Source organism: Symphalangus syndactylus, chromosome 4 (genome assembly GCF_028878055.3).
Source record: "Symphalangus syndactylus isolate Jambi chromosome 4, NHGRI_mSymSyn1-v2.1_pri, whole genome shotgun sequence".
Lineage (NCBI taxonomy): Eukaryota > Metazoa > Chordata > Mammalia > Primates > Hylobatidae > Symphalangus > Symphalangus syndactylus.
This window is the reverse complement of record NC_072426.2, coordinates 100,500,184-100,521,052: the sequence shown is the minus strand read 5'-3', so window position 1 is coordinate 100,521,052 and position 20,869 is coordinate 100,500,184. Positions and strand designations below refer to the sequence as shown.

The 20,869-nt window shown below is 43.0% G+C and overlaps 1 protein-coding gene across 4 annotated transcripts in view; it reads right to left on the bottom strand.

Moving 5' to 3' along the window:
• P4HA1 (prolyl 4-hydroxylase subunit alpha 1) overlaps positions 1 to 5,877 on the bottom strand; it is a 94,745-nt gene extending 88,868 nt beyond the window's left edge. For 2 of the 4 annotated variants that reach the window (XM_063637577.1, XM_055275809.2), the window contains exon 1: positions 5,584 to 5,753. The gene's annotated coding sequence lies outside the window, so the exon portion shown is untranslated. Of the gene's footprint in view, positions 1 to 5,583 lie in introns of all 4 variants that reach the window. The other 2 variants (XM_055275807.2, XM_055275808.2) reach the window with 2 other exon arrangements.
• Positions 5,878 to 20,869: the final 14,992 nt, after the last annotated feature.

Sequence of the window (20,869 nt, the reverse complement as noted above, 5' to 3'; positions counted from 1 at the left end):
AGCTCACAGCAGCCTTGAACTCCTGGGCTCCAGAGATCTTCCCACCTCAGCCTCCCAAAGCACTGGGATTACAGATGTGAGCCACCACGCCTAGCCTAAAATAAACATTTCTTGATCATATTTTTGGAGAAATTAGATATGCAAATCTAGTTAATATAAGATTAGAACTGTAAGAGAAGTCTTGAGCCTACTTACAATCAGTTAATCAATATTTAATTTATTGTTGCAGACACATGTAACAGGATATCTGATGCTTCATACACTGTTCAATGCCTTTTAATTTTATGACTTGTATGACAGTTCTCGGCTATTCATTCTTGGGTTTTACTGAAGTTCCAAAAATCAAAGAGCTTTGATTCCTGTAATGGAAATAACTAGAGAAACTTGTGTTTAACTGACTGCAGAGATGAAGGCCAAATTCTCATATGTACCTATAGCATTACTCAAATATTATTCTTAGTACAAAAAAGTTAAATATACTCTTATCTCTGAACATGAGCTATTCAGACCAAGGCCACTCAGGTCAGAGTAGAATACTCAAAAGCTGGCTTTAGCAGTCCCTTTCCTCCTAAAAAATGGATTATTGCTCTGAGGCCCAGGTATACTCAGCTTCATCCCTCCCAAGGCTATCCTGTCAAAATTCCACTTTTATTTCCACCCAGTCTACCTCTCTTTCTAGCCTTCAATTATCTCTTTATTCTAATGCCAGATCCAAATTTCTCAAGTTGAGGTAAAGAGAGAGAAAATAAGACCATATATACTAGAACAGGGAAAAATGAATTCATGGTTGTAGAGGATGTGAATCTAGATATGCATTTCCATTCAGTGCTACAGATTTCATATCTAGTAAAATGTTAGCCACATGGTGCTATATCATGTAATTTTTATGTCCTACTTCTCCTATGAAACATTTCTCATCATTCTTGATTTTCCTACGGTCTACTGGGCATATTGTAAATTTTTTTTTTTTTTTTTTTTTTGAGAGACAGGGTCTTGCACTGTCACCCAGGCTAGAGTGCAATGGTGCTATCATAGCTCACTGCAGCTTCCAACTCTTGGGCTCAAGCGACCCTCCCACCTCAGCCTCCCAAGTAGTTAGACTACAGATGCGTGCAACCTCATGCCCCATTAATTAAAAAAAAATTTTTTTTGTAGAGAGATGGGGTCTCACTATGCTGACCAGGCTGGTCTTGAACTCTTGGCCTCAAGTGATCCTCCTGCCTCAGCCTTCCAAAGTGCTGTGATTACAGGTGTGAGCCACCATGCCTGGGCAACATAGTAAGGCCCTGTCTCCAAAAAAAATTTAAATATATTTAAAAATTAAAAAATTGGTTAAAGTTTACTGTAGTTACACAGGTTGATAAAATAAACCACTAAATTACAGTCCTCTCTTTGCACTACTTATAATGGAGAAACAGCTCAAGTGTCCAACAAGAAACTAAGGATGGGCCAGGCGCGGTGGCTCACGCTTGTAATCTCAGCACTTTGGGAGGCCGAGGCGGGCGGATCACGAGGTCACGAGATCGAGACCATCCTGGCTAACACGGTGAAACCCCGTCTCTACTAAAAATACAAAAAAATTGGCCGGGCGAGGTGGCGGGCGCCTGTAGTCCCAGCTACGCGGGAGGCTGAGGCAGGAGAATGGCGTGAACCCCGGGGGGCGGAGCCTGCAGTGAGCCGAGATCGCGCCATTGCACTCCAGCCTGGGTGACAGAGGGAGACTCCTTCTCAAAAAAAAAAAAAAAAAAAAAAAAAAAAAAAAATCCCAACGCTTTGTAGGGCAGATGGGAGAATCACTTGAGGCCAGGAGTTCGAGACTAGCCTGGTCAACAGAGCAAGATCCCATCTCTGCAAAAAATTTAAAAATTAGCTAGACACGGTGGCATGCACCTGTACCCTGAGCTACACCCGGAGGCTGAGGCAGAAGGATTGCTTGAGCCCAGGAGTTCAAAGCTGCAGTGAGCTATGGTCACACCACTGCACTCCATCCTGGGCAACAGGGCAAGATCCTATCTCTTAAAAGAGAGAGAGAGTAAGGCTGAGTGTACTAATTCCACATAATATTACTATTTAAGAAAGAAATGAGTAATACGGACACATTTTTATGAAACACTAAACATGAGGAAGAGAAAGTCCCAATATAGAACTCATTCACTGATGACAACTAAGTAAGAAGTCTGAATCTCTATAATGTATTTTCAGCAAATGTCAAACCAAATATGCTAACAGTCATAGTGATCATCCAAAGGAAGACCAGGAAAAAGAATGTTTTTCATTACACCGAGTTTAAAAACTGCTGGAGTAAATGAAAGTCCTTTTGAATTGCCGAAGCTTTTCTTTAGGTACAATACTTATTCAGCTAGAGAAACTGAAGCTGTCCTAATGACAGGACAGCTTCAATTTATACAAATAAATTTTCTCGAATAGAAACACAAAGCTTTGGCCGGGCACGGTGGCGTCATCACACCTGTAATCCCAGCACTTTGGGAGGCCAAGGCGGGCAGATCACGAGGTAAAGAGATCGAGACCATCCTGGTTAACACGGTGAAACCGCGTCTCTACTAAAACTACAAAAAATTAACTGGGTGTGGTGGTGGGCGCCTGTAGTCCCAGCTACTCGGGAAGCTTAGGCAGGAGAATGGCGTGAACCCGGGAGGCGGAGCTTGCAGTGGGCCGAGATTGCACCACTGCACTCCAGCCTGGGTGACAGAGTGAGACTTCATCTCAAAAAAAAAAAAAAAAAAAAAAAAATATATATATATATATATATATATATATACTCATTTTGTTTGAATTTTTTATATATTCATATATTTATACACACACAACACATTATGGTTTAATTACAAGATTCAAGATCTCACTGCAAGAAAAGCAATAAAGTTTAATGCCAAGAGCCTGTGCAATTTATTTTTACTTCCAAGCCTGTTCCACTTTCAGAATGGAAAACCAAAGTTAAGATACCATATATAGGAGAGAGCATGCAATGTGATACACTTTCACAGACTAGACAATTTAGCAATTCAACAATTCTAACAACCTATTAACTTTTGTTAAAACCCTTTTGGCAAAAATACGTTAGGGTCACCCACATATACAAGTCCAGTGAGACTTACATGCCCAGCTCAGTTTTCAGAAACATTCAATACTGCCTCAAGACACCTAGATACTCTTAAAGAGTAGCTTCACATCTCTTACTTTTTAGGGGTTCTTATAAAGTTCATGGATGGACGTGAGTGGGGGGGCAGGAAGTGACATGTAAAATTCCATGTAGGGTGTATTTGCATTTTCTGACATAGGACCACACCTTCCATCAGATTCTCAAAGGATTTCATGACCTTAAAATAGTTTGAGAACCACTATTATGTATCTCACAGGTCAATTCAAGAGCAATAATTATATCCTAGTTGATAACTGGTTGCTAAGTAAAATAAAGCATTCCTTCCACAGAAAGGAAGGCTCACAAGCTTTATGGCTGTCCCAGCTCTTGCTGCATCTCTGGAATAAATGCGTTTGAACTTAATTGCCCTACTGAAAAATACTGCTTTTCAGTATACAACTTACTCTGCAGTAATAGAAAAAGTGAACAGCTCCTTGCCAAAAAGCCAAGATTCATCTGCAACAACCCAGACTACACAGGCAATATAAAACTTTTTTCAATCGTCTTTTGCACTAATTTTTTTGGCATAATTAAAAGTTGTACACATTTTTCATCTGTCTTACCATCTAAGTTACCAAAACACAAAATGGCCAATGTAATCATCCTCCTACCAAAGTCCTGGTTTTCAGTACTCCAAAATAAAACTCATTTCAAAATGTCAATAAAAACAGCACTACCCATTTAAAAGAGACAGAAATAGTCCTTTTCCTAGTTAGTCTATGTAAATCTAAGAAACATTTGCCATCAGCTATCAAAAACAACGGCAGGCCTTAAGGCACAATGTCCCAAAACCAAAACTTTATTAAAGGTAAATGATAAAATCTCTTTTCCCACATAAAGAAAAAAGTAAAATTTGAAGTTCATATTTCAGATTCTTCAATTACACTCACAAGCTAAAAAAAAAAAAAACCACGGGGTGTGTATTCACATTTCAAGTGAAGACAAAATATAGTTGAGGTTGTTCACTTTCAGCTTCTTGAATATATCGTCTTAGGATACTCACTTTCTCCATAGAAACTTGATTTTAAAAATCCCTTTAAAATGTTTTTTAAGTTAACTTCCAATGTTCCTGCTATGCAGACTGAATTTTTCATCTGATTATTTCAGGAAAAGACTAGCCTCATTCATAAGCTACGTCTAAACCTAAAAGGGGAAATACGTTTCTAACCAGAACTTAAAAAAAAAAAAAAAAAAAAAAAGAGTAAAAAATTGATGAAAGAACACTGCTGCCACGTCTTTGCCCCTCCCCCCCTTCACGTAGTGGCTATTTCATCCCCTCCGAGTGCATTCCAAGGGAAAGTCCAAGAACCACTGCTCTCGGAGAAACCAGAAACAGTTAAGTGGAAACTGGCAAGTCTCTTTGGCCTTTTAGATCAATTCCTAAAAGAGGATCTAGCTGCTTCTTCAACCCTTTCTTTAAGAAAACAGTGCAAAATTCCAAGAGTCTTCACTCTATCCGGAACGCGTAAGATGTTAGTGTCTAAACATTGAATTTGTATTTAACAGATTTGATTATTTAGGAGAAAGAGTCTCACAGTTATCATACCATCCTTCCTCCCCATTGAAACATACATCCGGGGCCAGCCATGTAATCCAACTCAAAATCCTCACACAACCATGGAATTTGTTGGACTGATGTGGACTTTTAAAAGCTGCAAATTCTCGGCAGAGAGAGACAGAGATTGAGAGAAGAGCTCTTGTCTCTTTTTTTAAAAAGTTATGGGGAAGAAGAGGGAAGGAAGCTTCCCTGACGACGAGGTGACCTGAGAGCTTACTTCCTTGGTGCTACGAGCACAAAACTCGGCGCCCCGGGCTACGTCTGGCTGCTAATGCTGCACCGCTGCGCGCAACAGATGAGTTCAGCCGGAACTTTCTGGGGAGGGCCCCCCAGCTCCCGGCGACTTTCGATAGGGCAAAAATGCCTGGCGCGCTTCGGATTCAGCTCCAAGCCTTAAAATCCGCTCTCCACCGCCACATGCGAACCATCTGCGGCTGTGGCGGCCAAAAGCCCACGCCCCGCGCTCGCGTTCCCCTTAGCCTCTTTAGGAAGGACCAGGTGCAGGGGAACTTGGAAAAAAAAAAAAGCAACAGGGTGATTCCTCCCCGGGAAGGAAAATTCAAGAAAGTCCTGGTCCCTAGGGCGGGGACTGAGGCTGCAGCAGCCCCAGCGGTCCGAGGCGCACCAGGGACAGAGGTGGGAAGGGGGGGCACGAAGGAGCGGGGCCGCCGGGAGTCGCGTGGCGCAGGGAGAGGGGCCGAGTCTCCCGAGGGGAAGGAACCGAGGCTGCTGTGGTAACCTGGGGAACCCCCGCCCCAGAAGTACCACCACAGCGGGGAGGAATGGATCGCCGCAGCCGTCCGAGAAGGTCCACGGCTGCCCCGTGGCCTCAGCCTCAGTCTCCGGGGTCGAGGGAGCGTCTCACCTGGAAAGTGGGACGAGAGGGCGGCGCGCTCTTCAGTCCCCAGTCGCCTCCACTCGGAGCGGCTACTTCCTACCCTCAGCCCGCTGGCGGCGCGACTGGGCAGCAGAGGGAGCCCGTTAGCCCTTTTATAACCTCTAGGCCGCGATGGCAGCGCCGAGGAGGAGGCGACTGCAGCCCTCGCTACGTGAGCTCGATCACACCAGCGCCCCGGCGACTGCGCAGGCGCCAGGCCAGTGCCTCCCTGCTGCCCCCACCCGTGGCCGGCCCGTGGAGTCTGAGGCCGAGAGGAGTGGCTGGGACCGGCCGCTGTGGTGTGGGTAAGCGGGACTGGGATGTAACGCGCCTGCGCAGAGTTCTCGCTCCGCCACCGTTACCGTGGTTACCACGGGGTTTCCCCCGCTCCTATTCAGTTTGCCTCCTTGATTTCAGGGTCCGCGTCAGGCCTAAGCGACGAGGCCGCCGGCAATAAAGTATCTTAAAAATGAGAAGAGGAACGTGGGAGTGTAGAAAATAAAGCAGAATTTTTCTAGGGTGGAAAATAATAGAGATTCAGTCTTGGCATCTCAGCTGTCTTGTCCCTCTCACATCTCAGCACTCATTTTATACTAATCGTGCTCTATCTCCTACCTTTATACCTTATCAGTAAATAATAGACTGAGAGCTCCAGGGTCAGGTTATCTCAATTCAAATCCTGCCTCAATCCTGTGTGTAACACTAGGCATTAACAACCTCTCCGTATCCGTTTACTCATTTGTAAAATAGGAATGACGGTACTACCCATCTTGTAAGATTCTTGTGAGAATAAAATGAGATAATGTATGTAAAGCACTTAACACATGCCTCACACACAGAAATGACTTAGTAAATATTAGATTCTCCAGTAACATTAATTTAGATAAGGCACCCAATGTTGCGTTTGATCTTAGTCTAACATTTGCCTTAGTTATAAAGTAACCCCAAACCAAGGGTTTCTTTATATCTCCCTGTACTATGAGGGAGAATACAACGAAGAAGATAAATTTTCCCTTGTCAGTGAAAGAGAAAAATGAGTTGCTAAGACTTGTTATTGATTAAGAATTGTGGTTTCTAAAGTTTTCCATGTATGCTAAAAAGTATAGCAATAATTAACTTGCCTGACACGGAGGAGGTGAGGTTGATTATATAGCTACAGAAAGAGAGAGAGGGTACTCTGGGAGCACTAGGCAACTAAAAAGTGGATATAATGATGTCTAAATCAATGGTTCTGAAAGTGTAGTCAGGGAATCCATAAGGTCAAAATTATTTTCATACTAAGACTTTATTTGCCTTTTTCACTCTAATAACAATACAGTGAGGTCTTCCAGAGACTACATGCCTGTGATATTGCAACAGATGGAACGCAGACGCCGATATGAGAATCTTCTATTAGCCCAGACACTGAAGAGATTTGCAGAAATGTAAAATAATGCCACTCTTCTCACTAAATTATTTTGCTTCGGAAAATAGTTATTTTTCATTAAAAATATGTCATTAGGCCAAGTGAAGTGGCTCACACCTGTAATCCCAGCACTTTGGGAGGCCGAGGCGGGAAGACCACCTGAGCCCAGGAGTTCGAAATCAGCCTGGGCAATATGGCCAGACCCTCTCTAAAAAGAAAGTTATTTATATTATGTTAACATATAACAGGTTTATTATTGTTGTTTTAAATGAATAAATATTTTATATGTTTGTTTTAATTCCTAATATAGTAAATGTTGATAAATATGATCCACATAAAAGCTTTTTGGAGTCCTCAATACTTTTTAGGAGTGTAAAGTAATTATAAGACCAAAGAGGCAGGGCATGTGGTGGCTCACGCCTGTAATCGCTGCACTTTGGGAGGCCGAGGCAGACGGATCACAACGTCAGGAGATCAAGACCATCCTGGCCAACATGGTGAAACCCCGTCTCTACTAAAAATACAAAAATTAGCTGGGCATGGTGGCACACACCTGTAATCCCAGCTACTCAGGAGGCAGAGGCAGGAGAATCATTTGGACCCGGGAGGCAGAGGTTGCAGTGAGCTGAGATCACACCATTGTACTCCAGCCTGGGGACAGAGTCAGACTCCATCTCAAAAAAAAAAAAAAAAACTGCCTCAAATGGAGCTGTCATCAACATATTCACTGGCCCTACGTAGAGCTGACTCTGAAAGTTGACAGTTTACTCAGTAATTAAAATGGCCGTAGACTCTGAAGCAGATTTACTGTGAAGCTAAGGAGGCTTCAGCTTCGGGGGCCCTCATTTGCACTAGCCCTTTCCAAGTCCCTGGAAGGGTCCCTAGTAATATGTTCACACTGTCCTATGCTTTTGTAAAATTTGTAAAAGTAATGTATTTTAAACCGCAATCTTTAGTCCTTAGTGACTTCCCTCCACCATGTTTCCCTTTGTCTAGTGTTGGAGTGGCAAGCAAACATTTTTGAAATTTAGCTAAAGGGAAGTTGAGTTAGGAATACATTTGGTTTGAATTTACTGGGATATATTTTTATAACCCACAGTCACTTCCATGTGTAGTTAAGATATTGCCAGCTGTCCCAGTGGCTTCCAAGAATACTCCAATTGCCCATTGTGCTGATCCACCCAGCATTGTAAAAAAAGGTGCAGGGCCAGAAAGTTATTTTAATGTGTCCAATGTTCTAGCATCAAAAACTATGTGAATAGTAGAAGAGAAGCAGGGTTGAAATTTTGAGAACCTGAAGCTAATCTGTGGGAAATTATTCCAATTACTGGATGTGTAAAATTGTAAAGATATAGCATTTATCAATACCTAGCCAAAAAAGTTTTTTTTTTTTTTTTTTTTTTGAGACAGTCTCGCTCTGTCGCCCAGGCTAGAGTGCAGTGGCGCAATCTCTGCTCACTACAAGCTCCGCCTTCCGGGTTCACGCCATTCTCCCGCCTCAGCCTCCCGAGTAGCTGGGACTACAGGTGCCCGCCACTGCGCCCAGCTAATTTTTTGTATTTTTAGTAGAGACGGGGTTTCACCATGGTCTCGATCTCCTGACCTCATGATCCGCCCGCCTCGGCCTCCCAAAGTGCTGGGATTACAGGCGTGAGCCACCGCGCCCGGCAGAAACAGGGTTTCACTCTGTCACCCAGGCTGGAGTGGAGTTGCATGATCATAGCTCACCGTAACCTCCAACTACTGTGCTCCAGCGATCCTCCCACCTCCCAGGTAGCTGGGACTACAGGCATGCATGACCATGTCCAGGTTTTCTGTAGGGTTTTGTTTTGTTTGCAGATGCAGGTCTCACCACGTGTCCAGGCTGGTCTTGAACTCCTGGGTTCAAGCAATCCTCCCACCTAGGCCTCCCAAAGTGCTGCAATAACAGGCGTGAGCTGCGGGGCCCTGCCCAAAAAAGAAATTTATATTTTTTTCTCAGAACTTGATGAGGACATCCACAACAAACTAAAGAGTGTCATTAGTTTAAAGAAATCTGATGGGTCCTGAACTCTTTTTAAGTCATATATTAAATAATCTATTGGAAGCCAGATGTGGTGGCTCTCCCAGGTAATTGCAAAACTTTGGGAGGCCCAGGTGGGAGGATCCATTAAGGCCAGAAGTTTGAGACCAGCTAGGGCAAGATGGTGAAACCTTATCTCTACAAAAAAAAGTTTTTTTAATTAGCTGGGTGTGGTGATATGTGTCTGTAGTCCCAGCTATTCAGGAGGCTGAGGCTAGAGGATCAGGATATGGGATGCAGCAAGCTGTGGTCTCACTACTGCACTCCAGCCTGGGCAACAGAAAGATACCTTGTGTCTAAATAAATAAATAGCTTATTGGAGATTTTTCCAAACTGGAAAACAAGCCTAATAATTTATATGACATTACCAACAATGAGTTGTGAACTTTAATCAATCACATATGCTATGTGAATTAGAAGAGAGAGTCTAGGTTAGTAATTCAAGATTCATAGAATAAATATTTATAGAACACCTACCTTCTGTGTCCAAGACACTGCCTACTGAGCTGTTGAAGATCAAACTTTAATTAGACAATCTCCACTTTTAAGGAGCTTATAATCTTTGTTGAAAAGAATTAAAACCTGCACTGTGGCAATAGAAATTCATTCATCCATAAATAATTGCCTGCCCATATAAGCCAGACTATGCTAAGTGCTGGGTATATCATTCCTGCTGTTGTAGAATTTGGAGTCCTTTGAAGAAAACCTACAACATAAAAAATGTATGTTTCAGCTGAGCACGGTGGCTCACGCCTGTAATCCAGGCACTTTGGGAGGCTGAGGTGGGTGGATCACCTGAGGTCAGGAGTTCGAGACCAGCCTGACCAGTATGTTGAAACCCCATCTCTACTAAAAATACAAAAACTAGCCAGGCATGGTGGCATGCACCTGTAATCCCAGCTACTCTGGAGGCTGAGACAGGAGAATTGCTTGAACCTGGGAGGCAGAGGTTGCAGTAAGCTGAGATCATGCCACTGCACTACAGCCTGGGCAACAGAGCGAAAAAGAAAAAAAAAAATGTATGTATGTACAACATTAAAAAACATACACACACAAATATACGTACATACACATTTGACAAGTGAAAATAATAAGGAAACCAGGTGTGGCTCACACCTGTAATCCCAGTACTTTGGGAGGCCGAGGTGGGTGGATCACCTGAGGTCAGAAGTTCGAGACCAGCCTGGCCAACATGGTGAAACCCCCGCGTCTGTTAAAAAAAAAAAAAAAAATATATATATATATATATATATATATATATATGAAAATTAGATGGACATGGTGGCGCATGTCTGTAGTTCCAGCTACTTGGGAGGCTAAGGCACAAGAATCACTTAAAACCGGGAGGTGGAGGTTGCAGTGAGCTGAGATCATGCAACTGCCCTCCAGCCTGGATAACAGAGTGAGATTCCATAAAAAAAAAAAAAAAAAAAAAAAGGCTTGGCACGGTGACTCACGACTGTAATCCCAGCACTTTGGGAGGTGGAGGCGGGCGGATCACGAGGTCAAGAGATTGAGACCAGCCTGGCCAACATGGTGAAACCCCGTCTCTACTAAAAATACAAAAAATAGGCCGGGCGTGGTGGCTCACGCTTGTAATCCCAGCACTTTGGGAGGCCGAGGTGGGCGGATCACGAGGTCAGGAGATTGAGACCACGGTGAAACCCTGTCTCTACTAAAAATACAAAAAAATTAGCTGGGCGTGGTGGCGGGCGCCTGTAGTCCCAGCTACTCGGAGAGGCTGAGGCAGGAGAATGGCGTGAACCCGGGAGGCGGAGCTTGCAGTGAGCCGAGATTGCGCCACTGCACTCCAGCCTGGGCGACAGAGCGAGACTCCGTCTCAAAAAAAAAAAAAAAAAAAAAAAAAAAATACGAAAAATAACTGGGTGTGGTGGCGCGTGCCTGCAGTCCCAGGTACTCGGGAGGATGAGGCAGGAGAATTGCTTGAACCCGGGAGGCAGAGGTTGCAGTGAGCCAAGGTTGTGCCACTGCACTCCAGCCTGGCAACAGAATGAGAGTCCATCTCAAAAAAAAAAAAAAATATATATATATATATGGCCAATAAACATGTTTGGTGGGGCACGGTGGCTCATACCTGTAATCCCAGCACTTTGGGAGGCCAAGGCAGGCGGATCACCTGAGGTCAGGAGTTCAAGACCAACCTACCCAACATGGTGGAACCCGGTTTCTACTAAAAATACTAAAAAATAAAAAATTAGCTGGGCGTAGTGGTGCACGCCTGTAGTCCCAGCTACTTGGGAGGCTGAGGCAGGAGAATCGCTTGAACCCCAGAGGCAGAGGTTGCAGTGAGCCAAGATCGTGCCATTGCACTCCAGCCTGGGCAACAAGAGCGAAACTCCGTCTCAAAAAAAAAAAAAAAAAAATGACACCATCAGGGTGCTATGGGAAAGAATAAGGCGAGGGACATGGCTTAGACTGATATCACAAGAAAAGTATCACCATAGAAATGACATTTAAACTGAGAACTGAGTTAGCTAGATGAAGTGTGTGAATAAGAACATTTAGAGAGAGAGAATATTACTGTGTATCTTTATATGTGAGGTCCACGTAGCAACACACACACACACACACACACACACACACACAAAACTTGGTACATTTGAGGAGCTAAAGAAATTCAATGTGGGGCCGGGCGCAGTGGCTCATTCCTGTAATCCCAGCACTTTGGGAGGCCGAGGCGGGTGGATCACGAGGTCAGGAGATCGAGACCATCCTGGCTAACACGGTGAAACCCCGTCTCTACTAAAAATACAAAAAATTAGCCGGGCGTGGTGGCGGGCGCCTGTAGTCCCAGCTACTCAGGAGGCTGAGGTAGGAGAATGGCATGAACCCGGGAGGCAGAGCTTGCAGTGAGCCAAGATCATGCCACTGCACTCCAGCCTGGGCGATAGAGCGAGACTGTCTCAAAAAGAAAAAAAAAAAAAAGAAATTCAATGTGGCTACAATGCAGTAAGGAAGGAAGGAACCCACATGAGAGAGGAGATTGGAGAGGTATACAAAAACTAGGTCATGCCGACCTGTTAAGTACTGTAACAAGTAATGGGAAAGCATTAAAGTATTTTAAGCAATGGAGTAACCTTATGTTATTTACCATTAACAGAGGAAAAACTCAGTGTAAGAGGATGGGTTTACCTGTGAATGCCAAGTCAGCAGACATGTGGACGGGCCTTGGGAGTAGAAGTGATAGAGACTTCTTCATTGCTTATGAATAGGGACATGACATTCAAGACATAAGGGATTCTAGAATGTAGCTGAAACTGGAAACTAATCTAGTCACTAACATGCTGGCACTTTGGCATTGTGGGAAATGGCTGCAGTGAGGTAGTCAGACCACCTACGTCAAGTGGCCTCAACGGGGATGCTCACTGTGGTAGGCAGAATAATGGCCCCTCAAAGATGTCCACATCCTAATTTCGAAAACCTGTGAATACGTTACCGTACATGGCAAAATAACTTTGCAGAGGTAATTAAAACTGGCAAAATAATGGTATCAACAACCAAAATAAGAATACTGGGGCTGAGCACAGTGGCTCATGCCTGTAACACCAGCGGTTTGGGAGACCAAGGTAGGAGGATCACTTGAGCCTAGGAATTTGAGACCAGCCTTAGCAACGTGGCAAGACTCTGTCTCTACAAAAAAAAAAAAAAAAAAAAAAAAAATTATCTAGGCATGGTGGCGCCCACCTGCTGTCTCAGCTACTGGGGAGGTTGAGGTGGGAGAATTGGCTGAGGCTGGGAGGTGAAGGCTGCAGTTAGCTGTGATTGCACCACTGCACTCCAGCCTGGGCAACAGAGTGAGATCCTGTCTCAAACAAATTAAAATAAAAATTGGGAAATTGAGCTGAGTCTGTAGAGAAGCTAAAAAGTTTGATTTTGAATCTTATTGGGTTTGAAATGACAGATGCCCTCACAGAGTTGAAACACAATCTTCCAATTGATAGTTTGTCCGTAGGAAGCAGATTTCCATATCACATCATTCATTCCTTCAGGAAATATTTGTTGAGCACTTGCAATGTGCCAGGAATTGTATCAAGTATTAGAATTATATTGGTTAATTTTGGTTTGTGGAAAATTATGAATACCATGACAGGTGTAGCCAACTCCATTTGCTCCTTTTCCATTTTCTAGTATCTTTCCTTAGTAGTGTATTCACTCTACATTATCCTTTCAATATCCATAGTTTCAGTACTGAATATTAAATATTTTCTAGTTCTATAATTTATTGTGGGATATCTAACAGCTATTCTATCAACCATAGAAATTATTTATGAATTTTAAGAATATTTTACTCAAAACAATAGGTTACATTTCAGAAGAATGCTTCTGCTTATAAACAAACAGAATCTGAGTTGGCTATGTGAAAGATTTGTAGACCTTGGCTGGTCCATGCATTCTTCCACCCAAATGAACTTCTCAAGAGCTCAAACAAACCAGGCAAGAATGCCAGGAATCTCAATTTTCTTTGGTGAAGCAAAACTCAGAGTTTAGAACCTAGAGTTCATTCAGTCACAAAATTATGGAAGTTGGTAGAAAGTATAACTTCTTATTTGGAAGGAACAGTAGTAGAATCAGTGAACCCAGATTCTAGTCCACGATTAATGGTATCTGAGTGAATTATTTTAACTTTCATGCAAAAGTTTCTTCATTCACCAAACGGCCATAATAACATTTGCCCTACCATCCACACAAAGACATTATAAAAGTCAATTGATGTTATTTTGAAATTTCTTCGAAAAGTAGGAAGTACTAGATTAATATGAGTAATCTCTGTATGATATACAATTGTGTGGTATTTTATTTTGTTGTTGTTTGTTAATCATAGAGCCAAAGCTGATAAGTTTTAGACCTGTTTCAATGACTTTGAGAAAATTATGAAATGAAAAAATAATTATAACTAATCTTAATGCAGACAAAGAGTAAAGAAGAGGGATATATACTTGTGGTATCTATAATTAGTCTAAGGTTAATGTTAGTTCTTAAGTCAATCCAGAAGTGAAACATCACTGCTTCATATCCTATATCAATTTAAGGAATACTTTGTTGTTGTTGTTGAGACAGAGTCTCCCTTTGTCACACAGGCTGGAGTGCAGTGGCACCATCTCGGTTCACTACAACCTCTGCCTCCCAGGTTCAAGTGATTTTCCTGCCTCAGCCTCCCAAGTAGCTGGGATTACAGGCTCGTGCCACCAGGCCCAGCTAATTTTTGTAATTTTAGTAGAGACAGTTTCACCATGTTGGCCAGGCTATTCTCAAACTCCTGACCTCAAATGATCCACCTGCCTAGGCCTCCCAGAATGCTGGGATTACAGGCGTGAGCTACCAAGCCCGGCCAATTTGAGGAATACTTTTAATGGAACTACTGTGGCAGATTGGTTGCATTAATAGATCCAATTCTTCCCCACTTTCTGTATTCATGTCTGTGTAGTAAAAAATAAACCTTGCCCCAACAGGTATATAAAAAGATGCTCAACATCATTATCATCAGAGAAATGCACATCAAAACTACGAGATATCAACTCACCCCAGTTAAAATAGCTTTTATCCAAAATACAGTCAATAATGAATGCTGGCGAAGACATGGAGAAAGGAGAATTCTCATACACCGTTGGTAGGAATGTAAATTAGTACAGTCACTATGGAGAACAGGGTGAAGGTTCCTCAAAAAACTAAAAATAGGACTATCATTTTAATATAATCCAGCAATCCTACTGCTGGGTATTAACCCAAAAGAAAACAAATCAGTACATCAAAGAGATATCTGGCCAGGCATGGTGGCTCATGCCTGTAATCCCAGCACTTTGGGAGGCCGAGGTAGGTGGATCACTTGAGGTCAGAAGATTGAGACCAGCCTGGCCTACATGGTGAAACCCTGTCTCTATTAAAAATACAAAAATTAGCCAGGCATGGTGGTGGGCACCTGTAGTCCCAGCTACTTGGGAGGTTGAGGCAGGAGAATCGCTTGAACCCGGGAGGTGAGGTTGCAGTGAGCTGAGATCGTGCCACTGCACTCCAGCCTGGGCGACAGAGAGAGACTCCATCTCAAAAAGAAAAAAAGAGAGGTCTGCACTCCCATGTTTATTGCAGCACTATTCATAATAGCCAAGATTTGGAAAGAACCTAAGTGTCCATCAACAGACAAAAGGATAAAGAAAATGTGGTACATATACAATGAAGTACTATTCAGCCTTTGAAAAGAATGAGATCCTGTCAATTGCAACACCACAGATGGAACTGGAAGATGTTATGTTAAATGAAATAAGCCAGGCACAGAAAGACAAACTTCTCATGTTCCCATCCATTTGTGGGAGCTAAAAATTAAAACAACTGAACTCATGGAGATAGAGAATACAATGATGGTTACCAGAGGCTGGGAAGGGTAGTGTGTGTGTGTGTGTGTGTGTGTGTGTGTGTGTGTGGCAGTGTGGGGAATAAGGATGGTTAATGGGTACAAAAATATAGTTAGATACAACGAATAAGATCTAGTACTTGGGCCGGGTGCAATGTTTCACGCCTGTAATCCCAGCACTTTGAGAGGCCAAGGCGGGCGGATCACTTGACGACAGGAGTTTGAGACCATCCTGGCCAACATGGTGAAACCCTGTCTCTACTAAAAATACCCCCCCAAAAAATTAGAACTGGGCAACCTGGTCGGGCACAGTGGCTCACGCCTATAATCCCAGCACTTTGGGAGGCCAAGGTGGGTGGATTACTTGAGATCAGGAGTTCATGACCAGCCTGGCCAACATGGTGAAACCCCATCTCTACTAAAAATTTAAAAAATTAGCCGAGAGTGGTGGTGGGCACCTGTAGTCCCAGCTACTCGGGAGGCTGAGACAGGAGAATTGCTTGAACCCGGGAGGCAAAGGTTGTAGTGAGCCGAGATCACCCTACTGCGCTCTAGCCTTGGAGACAGAGCAAAACTCTGTCTCAAAAAAAAAAAAAAAAAGAAGAAGAAGAACTGGGCAACCATCACCACAATCAATTTTACAATTTTTTCATCACTCTGATTTAAAAATCTTGTGAAAGCCAGGTGTGGTGGCTCACGCCTGTAATCCCAGCACTTTGGGAGGCCAAGGCGGGTGGATCACTTGAGGGCAGGAGTTGAGACCAGCCTGGGCAACATGGCGAAACCCTGTCTCTACTAAAAATACAAAAATTGGCAGGGTGCGGTGGCTCACGCCTGTAATCCTAGCACTTTGGGAGGCCGAGGTGGGCGGATCACGAGGTCAAGAGATCGAGACTATCCCGGCTAACATGATGAAACCCCGTCTCTACTAAAAATACAAAAAATTAGCCGGGTGTGGCGGCGGGCGCCTGTAGTCCCAGCTACTCGGGAGGCTGAGGCTGGATCACTTGAGCCTGGGAGATTGAGGCTGCAGTGAGCCATGACTGAGCCATTGCACTCCAGCCTGGGCGACAGAGTGAGTCTTTTTTTTTTTTTTTTTTTTTTGAGACAGAGTCTTGCTCTGTCGCCCAGGCTGGAGTGCAGTGGCATGATCTCGGCTCACTGATACCTCTGCTTCCTGGGTCCCAGTTCAAGCAATTCTCCTTCCTCAGCCTCCCGAGTAGCTGGGATTACAGGCACGCACCACCATACCCAGCTAATTTTTGTATTTTTAGTAGAGACAGGGTTTCTCTATGTTGGCCAGGCTGGTCGTGAACTCCTGACCTCATGATCCACCCCCCTCGACCTCCCAAAGTGCTGGGATTACAGGCATGAGCCACCACGCCCATCCAAGATCCTGTCTTAAAAAAAAAAAAAAAATTCCACAAAAAACAAAATCCTGTTTCCATGAGCAGTTAACTCCTCATTATCTTTGAACACTACCCTCGTCCCCATCCCTAGGCACTTTTTGTCTTATAGATTTGCCTATTCTGAATATTTCACATAAGTGCAATCACAACCCTAGGTATATTTCATATAAATTGCCCCCATTCCTAGGCGACCACTAATCTGCTTTCTGTCTCTATAGATTTGCCTGTTATGAACATTTCATAGGAATACAATATGTACTCTTTTGTGACTGGATTATTTCACTTAGCATAATGTTTTCAAGCTTTATCCATGTTGTAGTATATATAATTCCTCTTTGTTGCCAGAAATATGTCATTGTATGGTTGGATATGCCACATTTTGCTTCTCCATTTATCAGTTGATAGTCATTTGGGTTGTTTGTACTTTTTTTGGATATAGTGAATAATGCTTCACAAAAATTAATTTACAGGTTTTTGTGGACATTTGTTTTCAATTCTCTTGGGAATATAAACCCAGGAGTTAAATTGCTGGGTCATTTGGTAACTCTATATTTAACTTTACAAGGAACCACCAAACTGTTTTCAAAAGCGGCAGCACCATTTATAATCTTACCAGCTGTGTATGAGGATTCCAATTCTACCACATCCTCACCACTCCTTGTCATTATCTGCATTTTGATTGTAGCTATCCTATTGGGTATAAAATGATATCTCATCATGATTTTGATTTGCATTTCCCATGCAAATCTTTTCATGTGCTTATGGGTCATTTTTCTATCTTCCTTGAAGACATATCTATTCAGATCCTTTGCTCATTTTTAAATTTGGTTGTTTATCTTTTTATTACTGTGTTGTTTAAGTGTTCTTTATATATTCTAGATACAAGTCCCTTATCAGATACATATCTTGCAATAATTTTTCCCAATTCTATGAGTTGTCTTTCTATATTCTTCATGTTATTGTTTGTAGCACAAAAGTTCTTAAAGTTTTAATAATGTCTTATTTTTTCCTTTGTTTAACCAAATTAGGCCTTCCAATTTATGAACATGGGATTCTTTCCATCCTTCCAATATTTTCCAATACTTGTGTTCAATTTCCCTACCTCACACCCAGTCAGAGATACAATCCAGGTCTATAATATGGTGATCAAAAGCACAGATTCTTTCTTAAGACAGATTTAGGTTAATATCCCAACACTTCTACTGATTAGCTGTGTAAATATGGACAAATTACTTTTCTTTTTCCTTTTTTTTTTTTTTTTTGAGATGGAGTTTCACTCTGTTGCCCAGGCTGGAGTGTACTGGTGCAATCTTGGCTCACTGCAACCTCCGCCTCCTGAGTTCAAGTGATTCTCCTGTCTCAGCCTCCCGAGTAGCTGGGGCTACAAGAGCACGCCACCACACTTGGCTCATTTTTGTATTTTTAGTAGAGACGGGGTTTCACCATATTGGCCAGGCTGGTCTCAAACTCCTTACCTTATGATCTACCTGCCTTGGCCTCCCAAAGTGCTGGGATTACAGGCATGAGCCACCGCGCCTCGCCTACTTAATTTTTCTAAGCCTGTGTTTTCTCATCTGTAACGTGCAACATATATATATATATATATATATATATATATATTTTTTTTTTTTTTTTTTTTTAAGACAGGGTCCCTCTGTCACCAAGCTGGATGGAGTGCAGCGGCATGATCTCAGCTCACTCCTAGGCTCAAGCAATCCTCCTATCTCAGCCTCCTGAGTAGCTGGGACCACAGGTGCATGCCACCATGCCCAGCTAATTTTCATATTTTTTGTAGAGATGGTGTTTCGTCATGTTGCTCAGGCTGGTTTCTTGAACTCCTGAACTCAAGCAATCTTCCCACCTCAGCCCCCAAAGTGCTGGGATTACAGGCGCGTGCCACCACATGCAGCCTAAAGTACAAATTTTAATACAGATTTCATAGGATGTGAGGATTCATGACAAATATGTGAGACACTTAGCATAGTGCCTGGAACACAGCAAATGCTCAGTCTGAGCTATTTTTATTATTATAGTACTTAACAATTACTACAAAAATAGTTATTTTGACTTTTTAAATTATTAGAGCTCCAATTTCCCCCTAAGCATTTTTCTCCATCTCCTTAGAATCCATTGACTTTACATCTTGTTTCCCTACAATTTTCTGTGTCTTCCTTAAGGATAATGAACCAATCTGATTTTCTTTTTTTTTGAGACAATGTCTCGCTCTGTCACCCAGGCTGGAGTGCAGTGGTGCAATCTCAGCTCACTGCAACCTCTGCCTCTCAGGTTCAAGCGATTCTTGTGCCTTAGCCTCTCAAGTAGCTAGGACTACAGGTATGCGACACCACACCTGGCTTAATTTTGTATTTTTAGTAGGTTTTCACCATGTTGGCCAGGCTGGTCTAAAACTCCTGACCTCAAATGATGTGCCCGCCTTGGGCTCCCAAAGTGCTGGGATTACAGGCATAAGCCACCATGCCCGGCCTACTCTGATCTCATCTCTGATCACCATGCTCTTTCCTAGCCTTTCCTCAAACATGCAAGGCACATTCCCACCCCAGGGCCTTTGCGTATGCTTATTTTGCTCTGTCTACGAATCTCTTTCCATAGATATAAACTTGGTTTCTTCATCACCTTCTTCAGGGTCTTTGTTTAAATATTATCTTAACAATGAGGCTGATCATCCTATATAAAATAGCAAAATAATCCCTCTACTTACCTTGCTTTATTTTTCTTCTTAAGCTTTATAACCACATGACACATTGTATATTTACTTGTTTATTTCCCCTTCTAGAATGTAAGTTACATGAGGACAGAGAGTTTCATGTTTTGTTCCCTGCTGTATCCTATCCCTATAACAGTCCTAGGTACATTGGGTACTCGTTATATACATGTTGAATGAGTGGACTTCTTCTTCTCTTGGCTGGGTGCGGTGGCTCACGCCTGTAATCCCAGCACTTTGGAAGGCCGAGGCGAGTGGATCACTTGAGGTCAGAAGTTTAAGACAGCCTGGCCAACATGGTGAAACCCTGGCTTTACTAAAAATACAAAAATTAGCCAGGCATGGTGGCGTGCACCTGTAATCCCAGCTACTCAGGAGGCTGAGGCAGGAGAATCACTTGACTCCAGAGGAGGAGGTTTCAGTAAGCCAAGATTGCACCACTGCTCTCCAGCCTGAGTGACAGAGCAACTCTGTCTCAAAAAAAAAAAAAAAAAAGTGCCTTCTCTCATAGGCAAGTAACTTTAGTAGTAAAACAAGAAGAGAGCAATACCAAAGTAGTTCTGCTGAGAGGTGAAGCCAGCTGGACTTCCTGGGTCGAGCAGGGACTTGGTGAACTTTTCTGTCTAGTGAGAGAATTGTAAATGCACCAATCAGCACACTGTAAAAATGCACCAATCAGCACTCTGTGTCTAGCTAAAGGATTGTAAACGCACCAATCAGCACTCTGTAAAAACCCACCAATCAGCGCTCTGTGTCTAGCTAAAGGATTGTAAACACACCAATCAGCACTCTGTAAAAACACACCAATCAGCACTCTGTGTCTAGCTAAAGGATTGTAAATGCACCAATCAGCACTGTGTCTAGCTAAAGGATTGTAAATGCACCAATCAGCACTCTGTAAAAACGCACCAATCAGCACTCTGTGTTTAGCTAAAGGATTGTAAATGCACAAATCAGCACTCTGTAAAATGGACCAATCAGCACTCCATAAAATGGACCAATCAGTGCTCTGTAAAATGGACCACTCAGCAGGACGTGGGCAGGGACAAATAAGGGAATAAAAGCTGGCACCCCAGACAGCAGCAGCAACCTGCTCGGGTCCCCTTCCGTGCTGTGGAATCTTTGTTCTCTCGCTCTTCACATCTTGCTGCTGCTCACTCTTTGGGTCCATGCCACCTTTAAGAGCTATAACACTCACCGAAAGCTCCACGGCTGCAATCTTGAAGTCAGCAAGACCAAGAACCCACCGGAAGGAACCAACTCCGGACACACTGCTAGGAGACTGCTTCCAGTCGAATGGAATGCTCTT